An 18,583-nucleotide genomic window follows, 5' to 3' on the forward strand; every position below is an offset into this window, starting at 1 on the left:
ACTGGATCAACCATAATGAATTAATAAAAATACATGGCAACTCTTTATGCACTTAGCAAAGCACGTACCACTGGCACATCCTTGAAATGCCTACTGGCTTATACAACACATTTCTTTTGCCCACTGCCTAGGCTTTTTGAAAGTAGTGTCTTATTTTGGTACTTAGCTCAGGCATAGAGCTATGTGGAGGAAGATGTACCTCTCCCATGCCCAGATTGGGTCCTGGGACAGCACTGGTGCTTCTGCACCCAGCACAGACTGGACTTTTTATCCCGGTAGATCTTTGTGCAGAATCAAAGATCTGGAAACATTGAGCAGAGGCACAGCTGTTTGGTACTTTGCCCCTCAGTGACAGACCTTCTGAACCTCATACGGGCCATTACCGACCTGCGTCCGCATCTCCTCACACTGTGAGAGGGAGTTGTGGCTTCCTACACAGCACTGAGTGAGGACACAGTGCCAGCACAGATCAAATGATGTGCCCCAGCCCCTCTTGGAGCGGGGACCACATTGCATATTCAGCAGGACTTTCAGACTTCCAGTCCTTTGCACATTTCCATGCTTTACCTTCTCAGCACATCCTTTTCCTGTTGTTGGCGTGATGCTTTCTGATAACTAGTTTTCCATCCAAACCTACAGATACCTTGAGGACCTGCTCTCAGCAGGACACAATACAGGGGCATTTTTGACATGGGTTGTATGAGCTTTCAACTTGCTTAGGACAAGCTTATGAGCTCTGTGTCAGCACTGGCCAAGTTACAGTTATGCTGGATCTGTGGTTAACTAACACTTATGTTTCCTACATTTTTCCATTACCTATGGTATCCTGGACCTCTTTCAGTTCAGATAATGGGCTGTTAATAAAGGTCCTTTTGCTGTAATTAGCATTAAAAATGAGACAACCTCTTTTTAGGGAAAATACATATTGCATTCATAAAACAGAGAAAGGGGTAAGACCCACGTTTAAAAAATAATGAAGAATAGAAAAAGAATAACCATGGAAAAATCAGCTCTGAAGTCATTTGGGAGGAAGAGAGAACAGGGCAGAAATATCCTGCTGTAACTGTTCCATGGCACCATACAACTGGAAAAAAGGGTTCTTTTAGTTAACATTTATGGTTAATACTCAGTTGCCCAATGTTTAACTAATTCTTTCAACAAAGTTTTGCAATGACAGTTTATTTTATTGATTTTAAAGGGCAAACCTCTAAAGAAGTACATGAAGAACAAAGATCAGAAATTATAGGACAAAGTGTGTCTCCGGGTGGAGTCCTGCTATCACTGTTCTGTGAACTTACTCTGATAGTGAATTTATCCCAGATAAAGGCAGGCAAACCCCCATGACTCTCTCACAAGTGGCCTCATCAGATTTTTTTTCATGTAAAAAACAGTTACTAAAAGACTTTAAATACTAATTAATAATAAAAAGCCTGCACTAAAATGGCTTTAGTTGCATGTGACAATTACAAAACAACTGCTTAGCCTTTTAATTGCAAGTGAAAAAAAGAGGGAAATTTTAAGCCCTGAAAGTTTTGAACAACACCAAGTCCAACATAGTTTTATTTTTGAGAGGTGAGAGGCTGCTACAACAGGCGGTAAAGGTACCTTGCAAAAGCAGTTGATATGTCTATGTGGAGGACCTTTTTGTCAGAAAAGTTATTTGTATTTTTCCAAAATGGCAGTCATATGTCAGTTAAATGACAAGGATTAGAGCTCTACTTTTGGTTGCATTCCAGGAAAAAAGGAAGGATTTTAAGCGCAGAAATGTGCCAGATTTTCTTTAAAGTAGCCATTGGTACAAACGGAGAAGTTATAACAGGAAATCCCTATTTGGTAACAAAAATTTATTTTCAATTTAAATATATATATATACATTTTTGAGACAGAAAATGTTAATACACAAATTGTTAGGTGCACGCTGAGAAACACAGAATCATAGAATGTCCTGAGTTGGAAGGGACCCACAAGGATCATTGAGTCCAGCTCCTGTCCCTGCACAGGACAACCCTGAAATTCACACCATGTCTCTGAGGGCATTGTCTAAGCGCTTCTTGAATAGCGTCAGGCTTGGTGCCGTGATGCCTCCCTGGGGAGCCTGTTCCAGTGCTGCTCCACCCTCTGGGTGAAGAACCTCTTCCTAATATCCAACCTAAACCTCTCCTGGCACATCTTCCTGCCATTCCCTTGGGTCCTGTCATAAATCATCAGAGAGAAGAGATCAGTGCCTGCCCCTCCTCTTCCCCTTGCAAGGAAGCTGCAGGCCACAATGAGGCCTGCCCTCAGCCTCCTCTTCTCCAGGCTGAACAAACCAAGTGACTTTAGCCGCTCCTCATACGGTTTCCCTTCACCAACTTTGTGGCCCTTCTTTGGACACTCTCCAGTAGCTTTATATCCTTAAGGCACTGTGGTGCCCAAAACTGCACACAGCACTTGAGGTGAGGCTGCACCAGCGCAGAGTAGAGCAGAACAATCACCTCCCTTGACCGGCTGCAATGCAGTGCCTGATGCACCCCAGGGCACGGTTGTCCCTCTTGGCTGCCAGGACACACTGTTGGCTCACGTTCAGCTTGCCATCGACCAGAACCCCCAGGTCCCTCTCTGCAGAGCTGCTATCCAGCCTCTTGTTCCCCAGTCTGTATGAACATCCAGGGTTGCTGTGCCCCAGGTGCAAAATCTGACACTTGCCCTTGTTAAACTTTATATGGTTGGTGATTGCCCAGCTCTTTAATTTGTCTGGATCTCTCTGCAGGGCCTCTCTGCCCTTGGGAGTGTCAACAGCTCCTCCCAATTTTGTGTTGTCAGCAAACTTAATTAGTATTCCTTCAAGTCCTGCATCGAAGTCATTTATGAAGAGATTAAAGAGTACTGGCCCTAAGATGGATCGCTGTGGAACCCTGATAGTGACCAGCCACCAGCCCAGTATAACCCCATTTACTATATAACCCTTTGAGCCGAACCTGTTAGCCAGCTGCTCACCCACTGCATTATGTGTTTATCCAGCTGTACGCTGGACATTTTGTCCAGGAGGATACTGTGAGAGACAGTTTCAAAAGCTTTACTGAAATCCAAAAAGATTACATCAACTGGCTTCCCTTGGTTAACTAGGTGGGTAACCTTGTCATAGAAGGAAATTAAGTTTGTTTAGCAGGTCTTTCCCCTTGTGAACCCATGCTGGCTAGGCCCAATGACTGGATTATCTTTCAGGTGTTTTTCAATAACTCCCAGAATAATCTTCTCCATAATTTTGCCAGGCACAGAAGTGAGACTGACAGAGCTGTAGTTACTGGAGTCATCCCTGTTGCCCTTCTTGAAGATTGGGACAACATTTGCCAGCTTCCAGTCAACTGGGACCTCTCCAGATTCCCAAAAGCATTGAGAAATCACTGAGAGAGTCTCGCTAGGACATCAGCCAGCTCTTTAAGTACCCTCAGATGAATCTCATCAGGCCCCATTGACCAGGCATTGATCAGGATCCAGCTGGAGCAGCAAGTCCTGCACAGGTTCAAGGTTGACTGGGAGTTTATCATTCCCACAGTCACAGTTCTCTAGCCCAGGGCTCTGGGCCTCCCAGAGCCCACCATCGGTGTTGAAGAATGAGGCAAAGGAAGCATCAAACATCTCTGCCTTGACTATGTCCCTGTTCGTGAGGTAACCATTCTCATCAAGCAATGGGCCAATGTTATTTCTGGCTTGCCTTTTTCCATTAACATATTTTAAAAAGCCCTTCTCTTATTGTCCCTCACAGTACTGGCCAGCTTCAACTCTAATTGAGCTTTGGCCACATGCATTTCCTCCCTACAGTGGCAAACAACATCCCTGTAGTCCTCCCATATTGCCTGACCTTGCTTCCACTGGCCATATACTTTATTTTTATATTTATTTCTCTAAGAAGATCCCTGCTCAGCAAAGCCAGCCTCCTGCCTCACGTGCCTTACTTCCTACACTTTGGAATTGCCTGCTCTTGTGCTCTTAGAAGGTGGTACTTAAAGTGACCAACACTGACGACCCCAGCACCTTTGAAAGCTTTTTCCCAGGGACCTAACTAAGTGGTTCCCTGAGCAATCTGAAGTCTGCTCTCCTCATATCCAGAGTTGAGGTCTTGCTGGTGGTTTTCCTCCTGTTACCATAGATTTTAAACTTGACTGCTTCATGGTCGCTGTGGCCAAGGCAGCCACCAATCTCTTTACCCACAAGACCATCTCTGTTAATAAGCAACAAATTGAGGAAGGCACCTTTCCTGATCCATTCCCTTAGTACCTGTACCAAGAAGTTATTGTCCAGATGGTTTAAGAATCTTCTGGACCTGTTTGTCCCAGCTATGTGCTATTCCCAGTTGACATCTGGCAAGTTGAAGTCCCCCATAAGGACAAGAGCAGATGACTTAGAGTCCTCCTGGCTGGGTGGTCTATAGTAGACTCCCACAACAATATCTGCTTTATTCGTCTGTCCCTTAATCCTTACCCAGAGGCTCTCAGCTGTGCCATCAGCAGCTGCAAGCTCCATGCATTCCAGCTCCTCCACTATATACAATGAAACACCCATGCATCACCTGCCCTGCATATCCCTCCTGAAAAAGCCTGTAACCATCCATCATGGCACACCACTCACAGGACCTGTCCCACCAGGCTTCACTATGCCAATGATGTAATATTTCTGGGACTGGGCCAAGGCTTCTAGGTCCTCTTGCTTGTTCCTCATGCTACACACATTTGTGTAGAAACACTTTAAGCGCATTTCATTGTGCCCAACGCCATGTGTAGCAGTCTGCAGAGTCTCACTAGCACGCAGCTCTTTGAACTTTGGCATGTCCTCCTGTTGTCCATTGCTGACTAGCCTGGTTTTGCCCCTTTCCCCCTTCCAATGTAGTTTAAAGCTCAGGCAATCAGCCCTGCTAGCTCTTGAGCAAAAATCCTTTTCCTGTTCTGAGAAAGTTGCATCCCTTCAGATGTCAGCAGACCTGGTGTTGAACAGACCATCCCATGATCGAAAAAGCCAAAGTTCTGCCAATGGTACCAGCCTTGGATCCATGTGTTGATTAGCTGGGTCTTCCTGTTACATGCAATATTCTTCATGGCTACTGAAAGGATTGAGGAAAATACTACTTGAGCACCTGACCCTTCAACCATCTGCCCCAAGGCTCTGAAATCCCTTTTGATAGCCTTTGGACTTCTCCTTGCTACCTCTTCTGTGCCAACATGTAGAACCAATAGCGGGTAATTGAGGAGCTTACCAAACTATGGAGTTTCCTAGTGATATCTCTTACCCTGTCCCCAGGGAGGCAGCAGAATTCCCTGTGGTTGGGTCCAGTCGTTATATAGGACCCTCCGTTCCCCTCAGAAGGGAGCCACCTGTGACAACTACCCTTTTGTGTTTCTTAACATGAGTGGTTGTGGTGCAGGCAGTAGGCTGCCTAGATAACCCCTCAATCCCAAAAGGGCCTTCATCCACATCATCAGCTGTCTGCCCTTCCAATTCCAGGGTCTCATACCTCTTGTGTACAGGCACCAGTGAAGGTGAGGCAGGCTGAGGGTGGATTCACCTGCCACACTGAGTGGTAACCTGCTTCCATTCTCCCCATCTCCTGAGTTTCTTCCTGTCTGGTGGTGAGCGGTAGCAGGACCTTTGTCACTGTGCCGTGGTTGGCTAGTGCTGGTACCTCTGAGAGAGGGATTGTAGAGTACATTTCCACCAGTTGATCTCCTTCTCTGACTCCCTGATACTCCTCAGCCTGGACACCTCCTCCTGAAGCTCTGTCACCAGGCTGAGCAGCTCCTTTACTTGGGTGCATCTCCCACAGGTGAGCTCAGTGCTGCCATCAGATACTGGACTGATACTGGACCTGGACGGCTGCATGTTGCCTCGAAAGCTCTGTTTGGGTGGCTGCATCAGTTCTTGCAGCTGGAGGGGCCATGAGGGATGCTGAGGGCACAGCTTTTTGCTGGGTGGATACCACGGCTCTTGCTGATCTCAGCTTCTTGCAAGTGGGTTGCAGCCTCTGTCTGAAGTGGCAGGGCCCCCCCTGTGTGGGCTGCCGCTGCCGCGCCCGGGCTGCCGCGCCCGCGCCCGGGCTGCCGCGCCCGCGCCCGGGCTGCCGCGCCCGCGCCCGGGCTGCCGCGCCCGCGCCTGCTCGCTCGCACTCACTAAGGGGCTGTTTAAACTTCCTGTGGTTGCTCCTGGCAACGTCCTCCCCGCATCAGCCCCTCTTGTGGGATCTGCCAGCTCCCATGGGGTGTCTCTGCACACCCACAGGTTCCCCTGGCTCTGGGAACCCCCTTTTTCCTCGGGGACACGTGCTCAGCCGCAGGACTTACCGTTCCTGCCACTGTGCCCCTCGCCGACTGTCTTTGGAAAGACAGGTATTTATAAGAAGAAGGCAGGTATTTGTGAGAAGGCATTGCTGAGCAAGCATGAAAGCAAGGTACTCATAAAGCTCCTGCTCTCATGACCATACACACTTCCTTTTAGTTCTGAAAAACATCTTGGTTTAGTAAGAAATTCACCGACTGGTTGTCTTCTGAGAGTTCATGGGATTGTTGCAAAATGCAACTTGCTTTCTTTAAATTTTAAAAGGCAGAGACTGGAAGGCTGTAATACTGGTCACACAAAATATGGGAAAAAATCAGATATAAAACATGTAATTTTCCTTGAAAGCAGTGTCTAGCAGTGAGATCATAAAAGGCTGGGTTTTTTTTTACCCTAACAAGGATTAGCAGTACTTTGTTCTGTTTGTTCTGTTTCTTATCTGTCACAATTCTTGCTTCTTCCTGACTATTTTTCTGAAGTCCTGTGATGTGCTGGATGTCACCCCAGTTCTTATGACTGTATTTATTACCATCAGCCTCAATATTTTTAGATAACATATTATTACAACAGAGTTATTTCTGCATTTGGTGGCTTTTTCTGTTTCAATAATTTTGTTTTGCTCCTTACAGTGGCTGTTTCCCCTAAACATTTCTGCATTTGATGGCACTCCATTTAGATAACTACATAATCATTCCACATCTCACTGTGATAGCAAGTCTTTGGAAATTCTGAGTTAGGACTGCCTGCAGGATTAACGCATGAAAGAGCTGCTAGGCTCTTTGTGAGTGCCTGGAAACAGGAAAACATCTACCATCCATCTCCCAAATGTTGTCCAGCACCTTGTCCTTTTGGGATTATAAAACAATATCTTAAATCCCAAGCAACATTCTACATTAATTTGGACTACCAGGGGTGATTAATTTCCATTACTATCATTGGTAGTAACCCCGTTATATGTGATTGTCCAGGTTCTTATTTAAGTCAAGGGCTGTTACATGGCAGAATGGGGTGAAGTGGCTAGGACATAATTAAGAATAATTCCCCAGCTGCCAGAGAACTGTCTGGAGCCTGGTGCTGGGAGACAGTGTAACAGCCCCTTACAGAATTTTCCATGCTGCTTCTTGTATTCCAAAAATCAGACAGTACTTTTTTTTATCTTCAAAGAAATGGAAAAAAAAAAGTTTGGTCAATACTGTTAATTTTGTGTGTATATATGTAATGTGAATTATCTCCAGTGATTGCCAACAAATCTGAAACGCCTACATCAGTATATTGACCATCAATAAATGAGAAGTCACAGTAAATATATGATTGGCTGCTCCACGTATTTCTGAACAACATTGCCATAGTTAAGCCTGGAAAAATGCAGGACAAAAGGGCAAGCAATTTTGGTGGGAAAACATCTCTAGGATTTTATTTATTCTTTAAATTGTCCTTTGATTAACTTTGTAGATCATCACCTTCCTAGCTGAGGTTAGTCATTGTTTAATTAGAAGATAGAGACAAAGAAGAATCCTGTTTATAACTCTTAATCTACTTAAGTTATTATCTAACCAGCAGTCCTGAGAGAATATTCAACATATTGAACTGATTCGTGCATGCTTCATTAGCTCTTTATATCTTAACTGTATATAATCATTCCCAGCTCTGTCATGGTTATCATGGTGGAATTTCCACTGAAGTCAATGAACTCTGACTGTAAATTGACTGCAAAACAGTTACTGGGACAAATTCTCTCTTTATCTGAAACCTTTGAAATGCCACTGGCTTGAGTGGAATTGCTGGAGACATGACTGAATTTGGTTTAATTTTCTGGTATTTATTCAAGTTAGTGCCTTGAAGACCTGGAGTTCTCTCATTTAATTTTAATATTTTGAGCTGAACTTGACAAATACTGATAAAAATAATGCCTTTAGGGTTTCATTGAAAAGCCTTTTTGTGACAACCTGAAAGATTTCTGTTAGCATCAGCAAGCCCTTGACTGAGCTTTTAGTGGTCATAGAGGAAAGGTAATTGAAAACATCAGTCACCTAATAGGGTGCTTGAAAAATGGTAATTTTTCCATGGATTTTTAAAAATACAGCTAAAAGTTTATTGCATTCAGATTTGTGCAAAATACAGCCAGTTAAAATATAGATGAAATGAAGTAATATAATTTTGTTTCATTCCAGGTTCAGCCCACATTTTCTGATCTTTTCCCTATAGAATAAAAGGAAAATAGGAGGACACAGGTGAGAAGGAGGGACCTAGAGCAGTTAAGACTTTTTCTGTTAACCCTGAAGAGGGGGAAATATTTGAAATGAAATTATTCAGTCAGACTCTTCCTGCCTTACTTCCCTCCTTCCTTTTCTTTCTTCTCTCCTTCTTTCCATTCCTTCCTCTTTCCTTCTTAGAGGAACAGGTTTAAGGAAAATAAAGGTTTAAAGGAAAATCTTTAGCAGCTATAGGCACAGAGTTTGTAATTAGAGCACTTTCCAGGACAATGTGGCATCCTATACAGTCAACAGAGAAGAGCAATTACAATATCTAGAACAACCAGATTTGTTTAATCTAATTTTAGCTCCATAAAATTTAGATTTTTAGTCAAGGTAATAATTTAGGCTCCTTTTATAAGCAATTTAGGAATTTAAGTGTTTTCAGAGGAAAATTCTTCCAATTTATGTTGATAACTGTTCTACAAAAAGTTGAGCTGCCCTCAGGATGTTCTTTCTTTCCCTGTACAGAGGGACTCTAGCTGACCAGCTCAGACCAAATACTTGTCTTTTGAAGATGGTTAATGATAGGCAAGTGAATGGCAGCCAAGCTGACTATGGCCATGTGCACTTCCATCTGAGATATCAGAAGACCCATCAACTTCCCTCTAAAGCAGGTTCAGCTGGTATGAAAGAGGGACTGTGCATTACATTATGGTATATATGGTTTTTCAGATGATTCTGGTGAATCATCCTCTTTTTTAATTAGCACTGTAAAAATATTAGAGACCAATTTTATTAATGAGAAAGTGTATTTTGCAGCCTTTTTGTGTACATTCTCTTCACACTGTTACTTAGTTTTAATGCACAGAAAAATCTATGCTTTTTGACTTCCACAGATCTTCACTGTGGAGTTAATTTGAACTCCACTTCGATTTTACATCTTATCTACACACAATGTTTGCTCACCTGACTTTGGTGATGCTGTAATTTCAGGATTATTGACCCAGCCGGGGACAGTGATAAGCGGATGCCACATTCATTCAGTTCATTGTCTTCCAAGCAGGATGCTGGCTGAGTCACTTGCATGCTAATAATTCTGCCATCCGTTTCCACAAATCTGCCTCTTTATGCTCAGAAGACCTGGCAAGTCCCATCACAATTCATCATTTGGGGAGAATTGTAGAGGCTTTCTGGCGTGTAAACTCACTTGCTGTGACCCCAGAATTCCCAGACAAACATGAGCATGAACAACACAGTACCAGGGAGGACCGACTGCTTAAAAAAGGCTTTGTATAATGTGGGTAGTCAGAGCAAGAGGAAGACTTTCTTTCAGTATCAACACATCCTTTTACAGGTTCCGATTGCCATAACAGGTCCCCAGCTTGTTCTAATTATGCTATTTATTTCTAGTTGCACACAATGGTTGTAGTTAGAGGCTGACAGTTCTCCTGCATCCTTTTTCAAGAGCAATGTTAAAATATTAATCCTGCTTTCTGAAAGTAATGAACTGTACTGCAACCTTAGCAAAATTTGCAGGGTAAATAGACTCCAAATCATTAATACTACTTCCTAAAACTCCACTGAGGCTTCCCACCCACAGATTGACTTAGCCCAAACCCAGTTGGACCTGTGGTATGTGATGAGATCACAGGATTAATTTCTGGGACTGTAGGTGCAAGTTAAGAGCCTATCAGCATTGCTGTTGTGAATATCTTTCCCAGGATTTATAGTTTAGTTTTTAAATATGCATCAATCTGAAACTTGGCATAGATGCAGCATTTGTTTTTAAAGGGGAGAAAAGACTTTAGGTAATTGGTTATTTTTCAAGTTTTGGGAATTTTTGCTGACATACGTGCTCTAGTAATAGAAAAGGCAGTCATTAAAACTGAAATATTGCAATCTCTTTCTGTGGAAGATGTGGCATGCTGGCAATTAAGCAAATCTGAAGAACAGAGTCCTTAAATAAAATGCAAAGACACACACCTGGTTTTCATATTTTCATTGTGTTTACATGTTATGTCACATGAGGTATTTATAACATCTGCTGTACCATATCCAAGCTATATATTCCCATGGCACATTTTCATTATGCTTAAGGTTGAAGTACTAGTGGCTCTTCTATGCTCTGCTCTACCAGATGACATGATGAAGCCTATAACAGTGTAATTCCTAGGTTCCCTTCCCTTTACTGCTCTGAATCAAAACTTACAAGAGAAAATCATGCCTCTAGATAAGTTCTCTTTTAGCAGATGTTATTATTTGAATGAAATTACAATTAAGCCATGTAGAGTTAAAGTGTTTAATTTAATTGAATACACATAACTAATCTATCATTGTTGCAATGTACACACTGGCATAGGGGTTGAAATGTGAACTGTGTACCCATGCAGGGTGAAGAAGAGGAACCAGGATAACACCTGGAGTTCCTGATTCAGGACTGGGCACTGCTGGCATAGTTCACAGCAGAAAGGATTCTTAAACTTACCGTTAAATCCATGGTGTCTGCTGAGTGTCAGAGGAACAATTTTTCCTTTACTTTTGGCCCAGATGTCAGCTAGTTCTGACCACTGAGGGCAGCTTCTTTTCACCTACCAGGAGAGTCTCCTTTATTGATTTAAGGTCATACTGAGATGTGATGTTCTGGACCTAAAATTTCAGACTTAACTCTTTGTCTGCACTGCCCAGCAGGGTTCAAGTTATAAAAGCCATCATGTATGCTCTAATTAGCTGATGCTATTAGCTCAGGTCAGGCCTGGTTATAGTCCTGGAGGAGTAGACACAGCTTTTGTCAACATTAATGCTAACTGAGTGCCTGACCCAGATCTCTCTCTGTCACCCTTTCCCTCCCCTCCTCCTGGCAGCTGAGGACAGCAGGCCTCTCACCTGCTTGGGGTAGCCAGGGTACCAGTGGTGTTCTGGCTTAGCCCCAGTGAAGTTAAATACTTGTCTACACTTGCAAATTAGATGGGATTAACTGAATGGTGTGAAGTGAGTGTGCAATAGCTGCTTCAGAATAAATCCATGTGTGCGTGAGCCCTGTGGGCTGCCCTAATTCCTTCCAGCTGGCTGTGACATCCAAAGGGACATCCCTAGGTAGCAGAAGTAACAAGCTGTCTTGCCATGTCCCTCTGTGCCACCTCTCTGGAGCAGAATCGCAGGGCTCCCCACTGACAGACTTTCACCAAGCTGAAATTTTTCTATTAATTCCTCCTGTTTGTTTTCTTTCTCCTAACCAATTTCTTTTCTACAAGCATACTTTACCTTTTACTGCATAATCTCTTAGTTTCCTCTACAGCCTCTTGGGAGGGACTTTGTCAAAGGCTGTTAAAAAATTAAGAGTTACATCATCCTGCTCTCTTATCTGCTCTTATTTTGACACACTCAAATCATTCTCCTGGGTTGGGATGGAGGCTGGGATAATAAATGTAAATAGCAGTACCACTGAGCCCCTACAGAGCAATACACCTAATAGTGCTTATTTAATGCCAGTTTTTGCATTTACTTTATTAGTGATAGAAAAATCTTTTATATCTTTCCCAGATTTGTGACCTGCTGGCAATCTCGGCTTGATATTTTCCTTGAATGGGTCAAAAATGAGTTGAACAAGGTGACTGTTAAAATGAAAAAAGGATAGCTTTTTAAAGGTAAACATCAATAGCATTTCTATTTTTCCCCAGCAAAATTTAATGACACCTTTACAGCCAATTACACATTTTTCCCTTCCATTCCATTTTCTGTCTGTCTTTATTTTTTGCTGCCTTTTTTTTTTTTTTTGTTAAAGCCCACAAATGAGGAAAAGATAATGGTTTACAATCAATGCTCATGGACCAGACAGCTAATCTGAACTTAACTAAAAAGTCAATATTTAGCTGTACCTTATCAGTGGAGAAATGTCAAGCACAGAGGTAGACATGAACAAATTTCCAACTGATTTCTCTTTCTTATGCCTCAGCTTTCAAAGCTTCAAGGAAGAGTTTCAACATCAGATAAGACAAAACTGCCTTTGAAAAAAAAACACATAACAAATGACAAACTTGCAGCTGCAGAGACTAGAGTTTATGAAATGAAAACACACGTCAAAAATTCATTCTAATCTCTCCTCACACATTCCATTGGTCACCTTCCAGTCTGTGTGATGCTAGCAGCTGATAGTTAAACACTGCAGGCAGTCTTTAAGAGATAGCAGCAGGAAATGTTTTCTCTCTGAGTGAAGTCGTAATTTGTTGCCACCCAAAACAAAATTGACATAAATCACTTTGAATTCTAAAATTGCTAAGGATTTTAATGTATGTGTGAGGTACTGACTGGGAATTGTGCTGTTGTGCAAGGACAACTCTCACAGAAAACAATTTTTGTAGTAAAAATTGTTTGTTAACTTACCAGCTCACAATGAACATCACTTTAATGAAGCCTGCAATTCATTTAGCTGTCTTGATTTTTGTAAAGAGGCAGTTAATGGAGTTACACCAGTAAAGAATTTAACCCCTGGCTAGAAATCAGAGCTGCTTAGTTTATTCCACTGCCACTCACTTCATGGGTGATCTCTTGATTTTAGGACATGATGACCCAAGTCTCTCAAGCACGGTTACGGGGCTTCGCTGACTAGAAGGTAAACCAGTGTTTTTTTAGAATCTTCATAGCACATGAAACCCACTAGCTTTGTGTTTGGGTAATTTCAACATCTGTCTATACTGCTCTTTGTGGATGGGAGGGAGGGGATGGATGAAAGGTGGGCTGTGGTGTGCAAAGGTACAGTTCTGGTTTTTTGTGCTCTTTTTCAGTAAAATCTCTGTAGGGAAACAAGAAATTGGGAGAGTGAAAAAGCCATGTTGGACTACAAAATATTACATAAAAATGTTGGTAACAATAAACCCAACAGGGAGTAAAAATAACTGTATGGCTAGCACTTACTAGAGCTTAAACATAACAAGAGAAGGATTGCCAAGGACTCCTCAAGATTGAAACAATAATGGGAAAAATCAGCAATTAACAGATATATTTGGATCCTCAGAAGTAGTCTTCCTTCATACACCAAACATATGAATTTTGTTTAGGATTGCACCACTGTTCTCAAAATTTTTGAGAGTAATGACATCACCAGACTTTCCATGGTCCTCAGGTATTTACAACTTGTTTTAAGTTGTGGAGGAATCCCTGCCCAAAGTAAAACCTTAACTTTTACACTGCAAATACTTTAATTTTCTTTGTCCGTTCTCTCTTCTTTTACTCAATAAACAATAAATATTCAGGATGAGAGTAATACAGGGAAAAAAAGATAATAAAAGTCTGGGTAAAGTTTTCAGCAATGTTTTTGGAAATACTTCACTCATGAGTCCATTTCTTTTGTGAAAACATTGGAGATTAGCAGTGTGTGTGTGCACTTTATCAAAGAAATATCTTAGAAATGCAGATACTTTATATATTGCTACTTTACTGTATTTTCAAAGCTATTTAACCTTTGGCGCCTACACGTGGCAGAGCCAGATAATGAATTCACTTGTTGGACACATATGGATTAGATTATAATTAAATAATATTAATGTAAATTAACGTTGACATTTTCCTCAGAATGGAATGGAAGATAAATATGTTATAATTTAATAAGAATATTGCATTATTTTCTCAGCTTGATCACTCATCTAACAAAGCCTTATGTGCACACTTTGCTGCTTGGGATCACTGCTAGTTTATGTTCAGTTCATAAGAAGCCTGCAGAAAAATAGATACAATATTTGCACTTCAGTGTAACTACCCTTATTCTATTTTTGTTTGTATGTGCTTTCAAGATAAACAAAAAGCCTTTATGGTTCTGGAGTGTATCTTCTTTTCTACTAAGGAAAAATTACCTGTAAATGATGCCAATGTATATTATCACACCTCTGTTCTACTTGACATTTTGGAAATTTTGGAGTCCTTTGGCTGGGGTGTGGATAGCAAGGTGCCACTGTCATGGATGAGTCAGGATGTTTGGAAAGGGTAGGTAGGGAAGAGGAGGGAAATTCTTGTTCCATATAAAGAAGCTCTTTTCCTGCACAGAGCTCCAGTGTGAGAGCAGAGAAGTGTCTGCACACATCCTTTGGGTCAAGATCAGAGTGAGGATAAAACTGCTGATGCTATGGAGAGGTCTGTTATGGGCTGCTTGACCCTGCCCAGTATCCCCATGCTATTCACTTAGCTAACAACCTACACTGTCTGGTACACTTGGTAGTCAAATGACCATGAGAAGGTAAATTAAATTCAGGACTACCAGTTTTTCCCAGCTGCCTGTAGAAATGATGAAATTCTTACATCTAGTGAGTGAAATGTGTGGCTGAGCTTTTTCTGCTGACCCTGGACGTCTCTTAGTGACTTATTTCAGAGAAGGCTGCCACTTCATTCATCATGGTATGACACGCTATATCAAAGGGAGAGAAAGGTTGCTCAATCAAAAAAGTGGAGAGCCTCCAGCCCTCCGTCTGGAATGGCTTTAGCGGCATTAGGGAAAACACAGACAGAGTGGACGGGATTATCAGATACGTCTGCCTGATATATCTGTAGAGATTTCTTTTCTACACAGATGTCATTAAGGAGGTTCAGAATTACAAATTATATATAGGACAACTTGTTATCACTTTTGCTTAAGCTGAATAGTTGGTAATTTAATGTGAGCAAAAGATACAGGAAATTTGCTTGTTTACATGACAAGCATAAACATGAAACATGTTTAACAGGTAGCTTTAACATATTGCTTTATTTCTTTACTACCCCTTTCTATCACGTCTTTAAATCTGATCAAGATTTTTAGCAGTTGAAATACAAATAACAGAATTAAAAAATATTAATTGTGGACTGCTTCCTATTGAGAAATGCACAAATTAAGGCCAAATAAATTCATATTGCGAAAGACTGTGTAATTCAAATGCAGAATTTCACCCATTTCGAGCTTCAGTAAGTATCCTTGTCCACCTGGGTTTATTTCATAGAAAGGCTTTATTTTTTGATTTTCAGACACCAGAAGTGAACTTGATATTCCAGAACTGATCATGCCAGAGCTGCCCATTAAGATGGAACTATTTCCTCACTCCCAGCTCTTCTTTTTATTTTATCCAGGGCTCAGAGAGCCCTTTGGATGCAGCTTTGTACAGAGGCCTCATGTTTAGTCTGTAATCAATCATAAATTACAAATATTTAGCCACTGCCTCCCAAAGGTCTCATCCCCTTCAAATACAACCGCTGTTCTTTGTTTCCAGCTCTATGACTCCATGACTGCTCAGAAAAAGTCTTTGAGACACAAAATAGTTGGAAGCTGAAGAAGTGGTCTGGGGAAGGGCCACCATTGCACGCTTGTGTCAGGACACCATGTGGAGTAGGGGTTCCCACAGATGGGGAGCTCAGCGGGGTCCGTGGCTGGGCAGAGCAGGGCTGTGGGGAGCTGGAAACCAGCCCTGCTGTGGGATCACTGGGGCAGGGACTGACAGCTCTGGGGATATAGGTGAACTGGGGTCCTGGGCCATGGGCAGGGTGGTGGAGTCACTGGGGGCTGGGAAGGGAAATTCAGGCCTACTGATGCCCTGACTATACCAGCAGTTCGTCTGCCTCCTACATGTCTCTCCAAGTGACGCAGCTGACTGTGTCTGGAGGTAGGATGTTGTGGAGGGTAGGCTTCAAGTCTGGCCAGGCACAGCTACTCTTGCCTTGTTGACTTGAACTGGGCCGACACTGATGCTCCTTCTGAACGCCTCCAATAAGTGCACTGGCAGCTTTAGTGCTTGTGCTTGCAACTTTTCTCTACTCCCTGGTCATGAAACACACAATGTTAGCTTTAACACCATTGGCTGAGATGACCTACTTTAACCTGCTCTGCAGAGTCAAGATATTTATGGTTTATCCCTGAATAACCTGTGCTTTTTTGATTTTCCCTTAGGGAACCTCCAGAAAGCAGATAGCATCACCTTCCTGGTTTTCTCTTGCAGTGATTTCTTGCTTTTGTCATTTAGAAAGCTTTCCATCTCATCTGACTTTTATCTTCTTTTAGCAAAATAAACTGATTTGTTCTGGTTCTGCCCCTCCTGCACTTGGGGAGCAGTTGTCTTCTTGGAGGACTATTTTTATGCCTCTTTTAGTCCTCTATTAGGCTAAAAAGGCAAAATTCTTTTAATTATCCCACAAAGGTAATTCCTTCTAAATTCCTTATTTTTATTCTTCTGTCTCTTATTTGTATAATGCTTTCTTAAATTCTAGTGCCTTGACAGGATCCTATTTTGTTGTTTGAGTTTACAAGCTCCAGCTGAAATAATTACCACCTAGATTGTGCATGTGACACTTTTATTAATACTTAAACAGCATTTAAGCATAAATTGCCTTAAATATGAACTTTTTTGAGCTAATATATTAATATAATGACTATATAGATATACATTGGAGGCAAGTGCATTTTATGCCATTTGCTCACTTGGAAAACTCAGTGAAGGACACTTTCTGTTACATTAATTAAGGAATGGGAACCTATATCTTAAACATTTTTTACTTTCATTATTTTTGTCTTAGTGTAGCTTTTTCTATACAAACTCATGTGTAGGCTCCATTGTCTGCTTTGCATCATTCGGCTGTCTGACTTGGTATGCTCTAGGTCAGGTCACATATATATCATTTCTGAGCAAGGAAATTCTTTATTTTGGATCAAGTGAAATAACCTTGACTTATCACTAAAGAGAATAATTGTCTGGAATGTCTGCTTTTAAGTCTACTATTACGTGCTGCAAATAAATTCTGGCATGAGTGGTACAATAAGCAGGGATATTTCTGAGTGACAAAACAGGCAATGCAAGCTGTAAGTAGTGTGATATTTTGCATCAACTCATCATGCTTATCATTAGTCACATAAGCAATAACATGCAATCAATCATTGACATGGGGTAACCGAAAATGGTATTCTAAAACATTTCTTGAAAATAGATCATATTTCACGATGCTGGCTCCCAGCTTTTCTTTGTGCATGTTTTGGATTATTTGTTGTGTAAGAACCAGCTATAAAATATAGTAAAAGACATGATAAATTTGATTTTGACAGATGATGTCTTTTCCTCTGTTCAAACATCATCAGTCAGGGCTAACATGGGGTTTCAGCATTACCACACTGCACTCAGTGAGCTAAAGCACACATTTTGTGGAAAATGTGTTGTTTTTGTTTTTTTTTCTGAAACCTACTACTAATGCTCCAAGTAAAAAAGATAACAAAAAAAAGCCCCCAAAACCCAAAAAGATATTTCTATCTCTTGTGGATATTTACACCCAGTAAATGACCTTTCTTATCCTCTTTGGGATTTTTCTGAGAAAACATTTTTCTCCAGTGAGAAGACGTTTTGACCATAATATTCATTCTTTTAAAAAGCACTGATGTGGTGCCAAAAATGAGATGAAGTCTAAAGAAGAAATGAAAGTATTTGTCTTGTTGCAAAATCCCACTGGGTTCTTCTGTTATGCAGTAAAGCTAAACGAATGAAGTGAACATTAATTTTTGACCATTTAATGTGTTTAGACAGACTTTGTTTCTTAAGTGATGTATATTTTCTTGGAGGCCAAAGATTACATATAAAGAGAATGGAAAAAAAAATGTTCAAGGAATGCAATTTGAGGGTCATAGTTGAAAACCATTAACAAAATGCTGCTAGTTTGGGATGACACAAAGTCATCTGAAGCAGAGTTAGAAACAATTTCAAAATTAAGTTAGGACTTCTCTTAAGGTACTTGCAATTTGAATTTGTTGAACAGTTGCAGTTAGCAAACATATTCCTGTCTGAGACAATCTAAACAACTTCTCTGTGGAGGAAAATGAAAGGGTAATTTTTCCAAATAAATCTATTATGATGAATTGTTTGCTGACAGACATTGCTCTGAAGAAAAAAGAAAATCATATGCAATTGCTGAATTTCATAAGCCCTCTGTGTGAGAAACCCTTTCCCCAAACACACCAGATCATAAATCCTGTATGAAAACCCCCAAATTTAGGACAAATTTCATTCTGAATGTGAATTTTTTTATCTTGGGCTGTCTCCAGCTGTTTTATAAATGTTACGTTTTTCTGCCGCATGAATACAGCTGTATTG

General features: G+C 41.3%; 2 long non-coding RNA genes across 3 annotated transcripts in view; one reads left to right on the forward strand and one right to left on the reverse strand.

Annotated features, from left to right (window-relative positions):
* Positions 1 to 6,738, reverse strand: part of LOC135312095 (uncharacterized) — a 36,519-nt gene extending 29,781 nt beyond the window's left edge. The window contains exon 1 of the long non-coding RNA XR_010371748.1: positions 6,312 to 6,738. This is a non-coding gene — a long non-coding RNA (uncharacterized LOC135312095). The remainder of the gene's footprint in view (positions 1 to 6,311) is intronic.
* LOC135312096 (uncharacterized) overlaps positions 6,104 to 18,583 on the forward strand; it is an 85,745-nt gene continuing 73,265 nt past the window's right edge. For both annotated transcript variants that reach the window (XR_010371750.1, XR_010371749.1), the window contains exons 1-5: positions 6,104 to 6,356; positions 8,475 to 8,534; positions 9,027 to 9,181; positions 12,039 to 12,142; positions 13,054 to 13,107. This is a non-coding gene — a long non-coding RNA (uncharacterized LOC135312096). The remainder of the gene's footprint in view (positions 6,357 to 8,474; positions 8,535 to 9,026; positions 9,182 to 12,038; positions 12,143 to 13,053; positions 13,108 to 18,583) is intronic.

The sequence above is a fragment of the Phalacrocorax carbo genome, chromosome 2 (assembly GCF_963921805.1).
Source record: "Phalacrocorax carbo chromosome 2, bPhaCar2.1, whole genome shotgun sequence".
Lineage (NCBI taxonomy): Eukaryota > Metazoa > Chordata > Aves > Suliformes > Phalacrocoracidae > Phalacrocorax > Phalacrocorax carbo.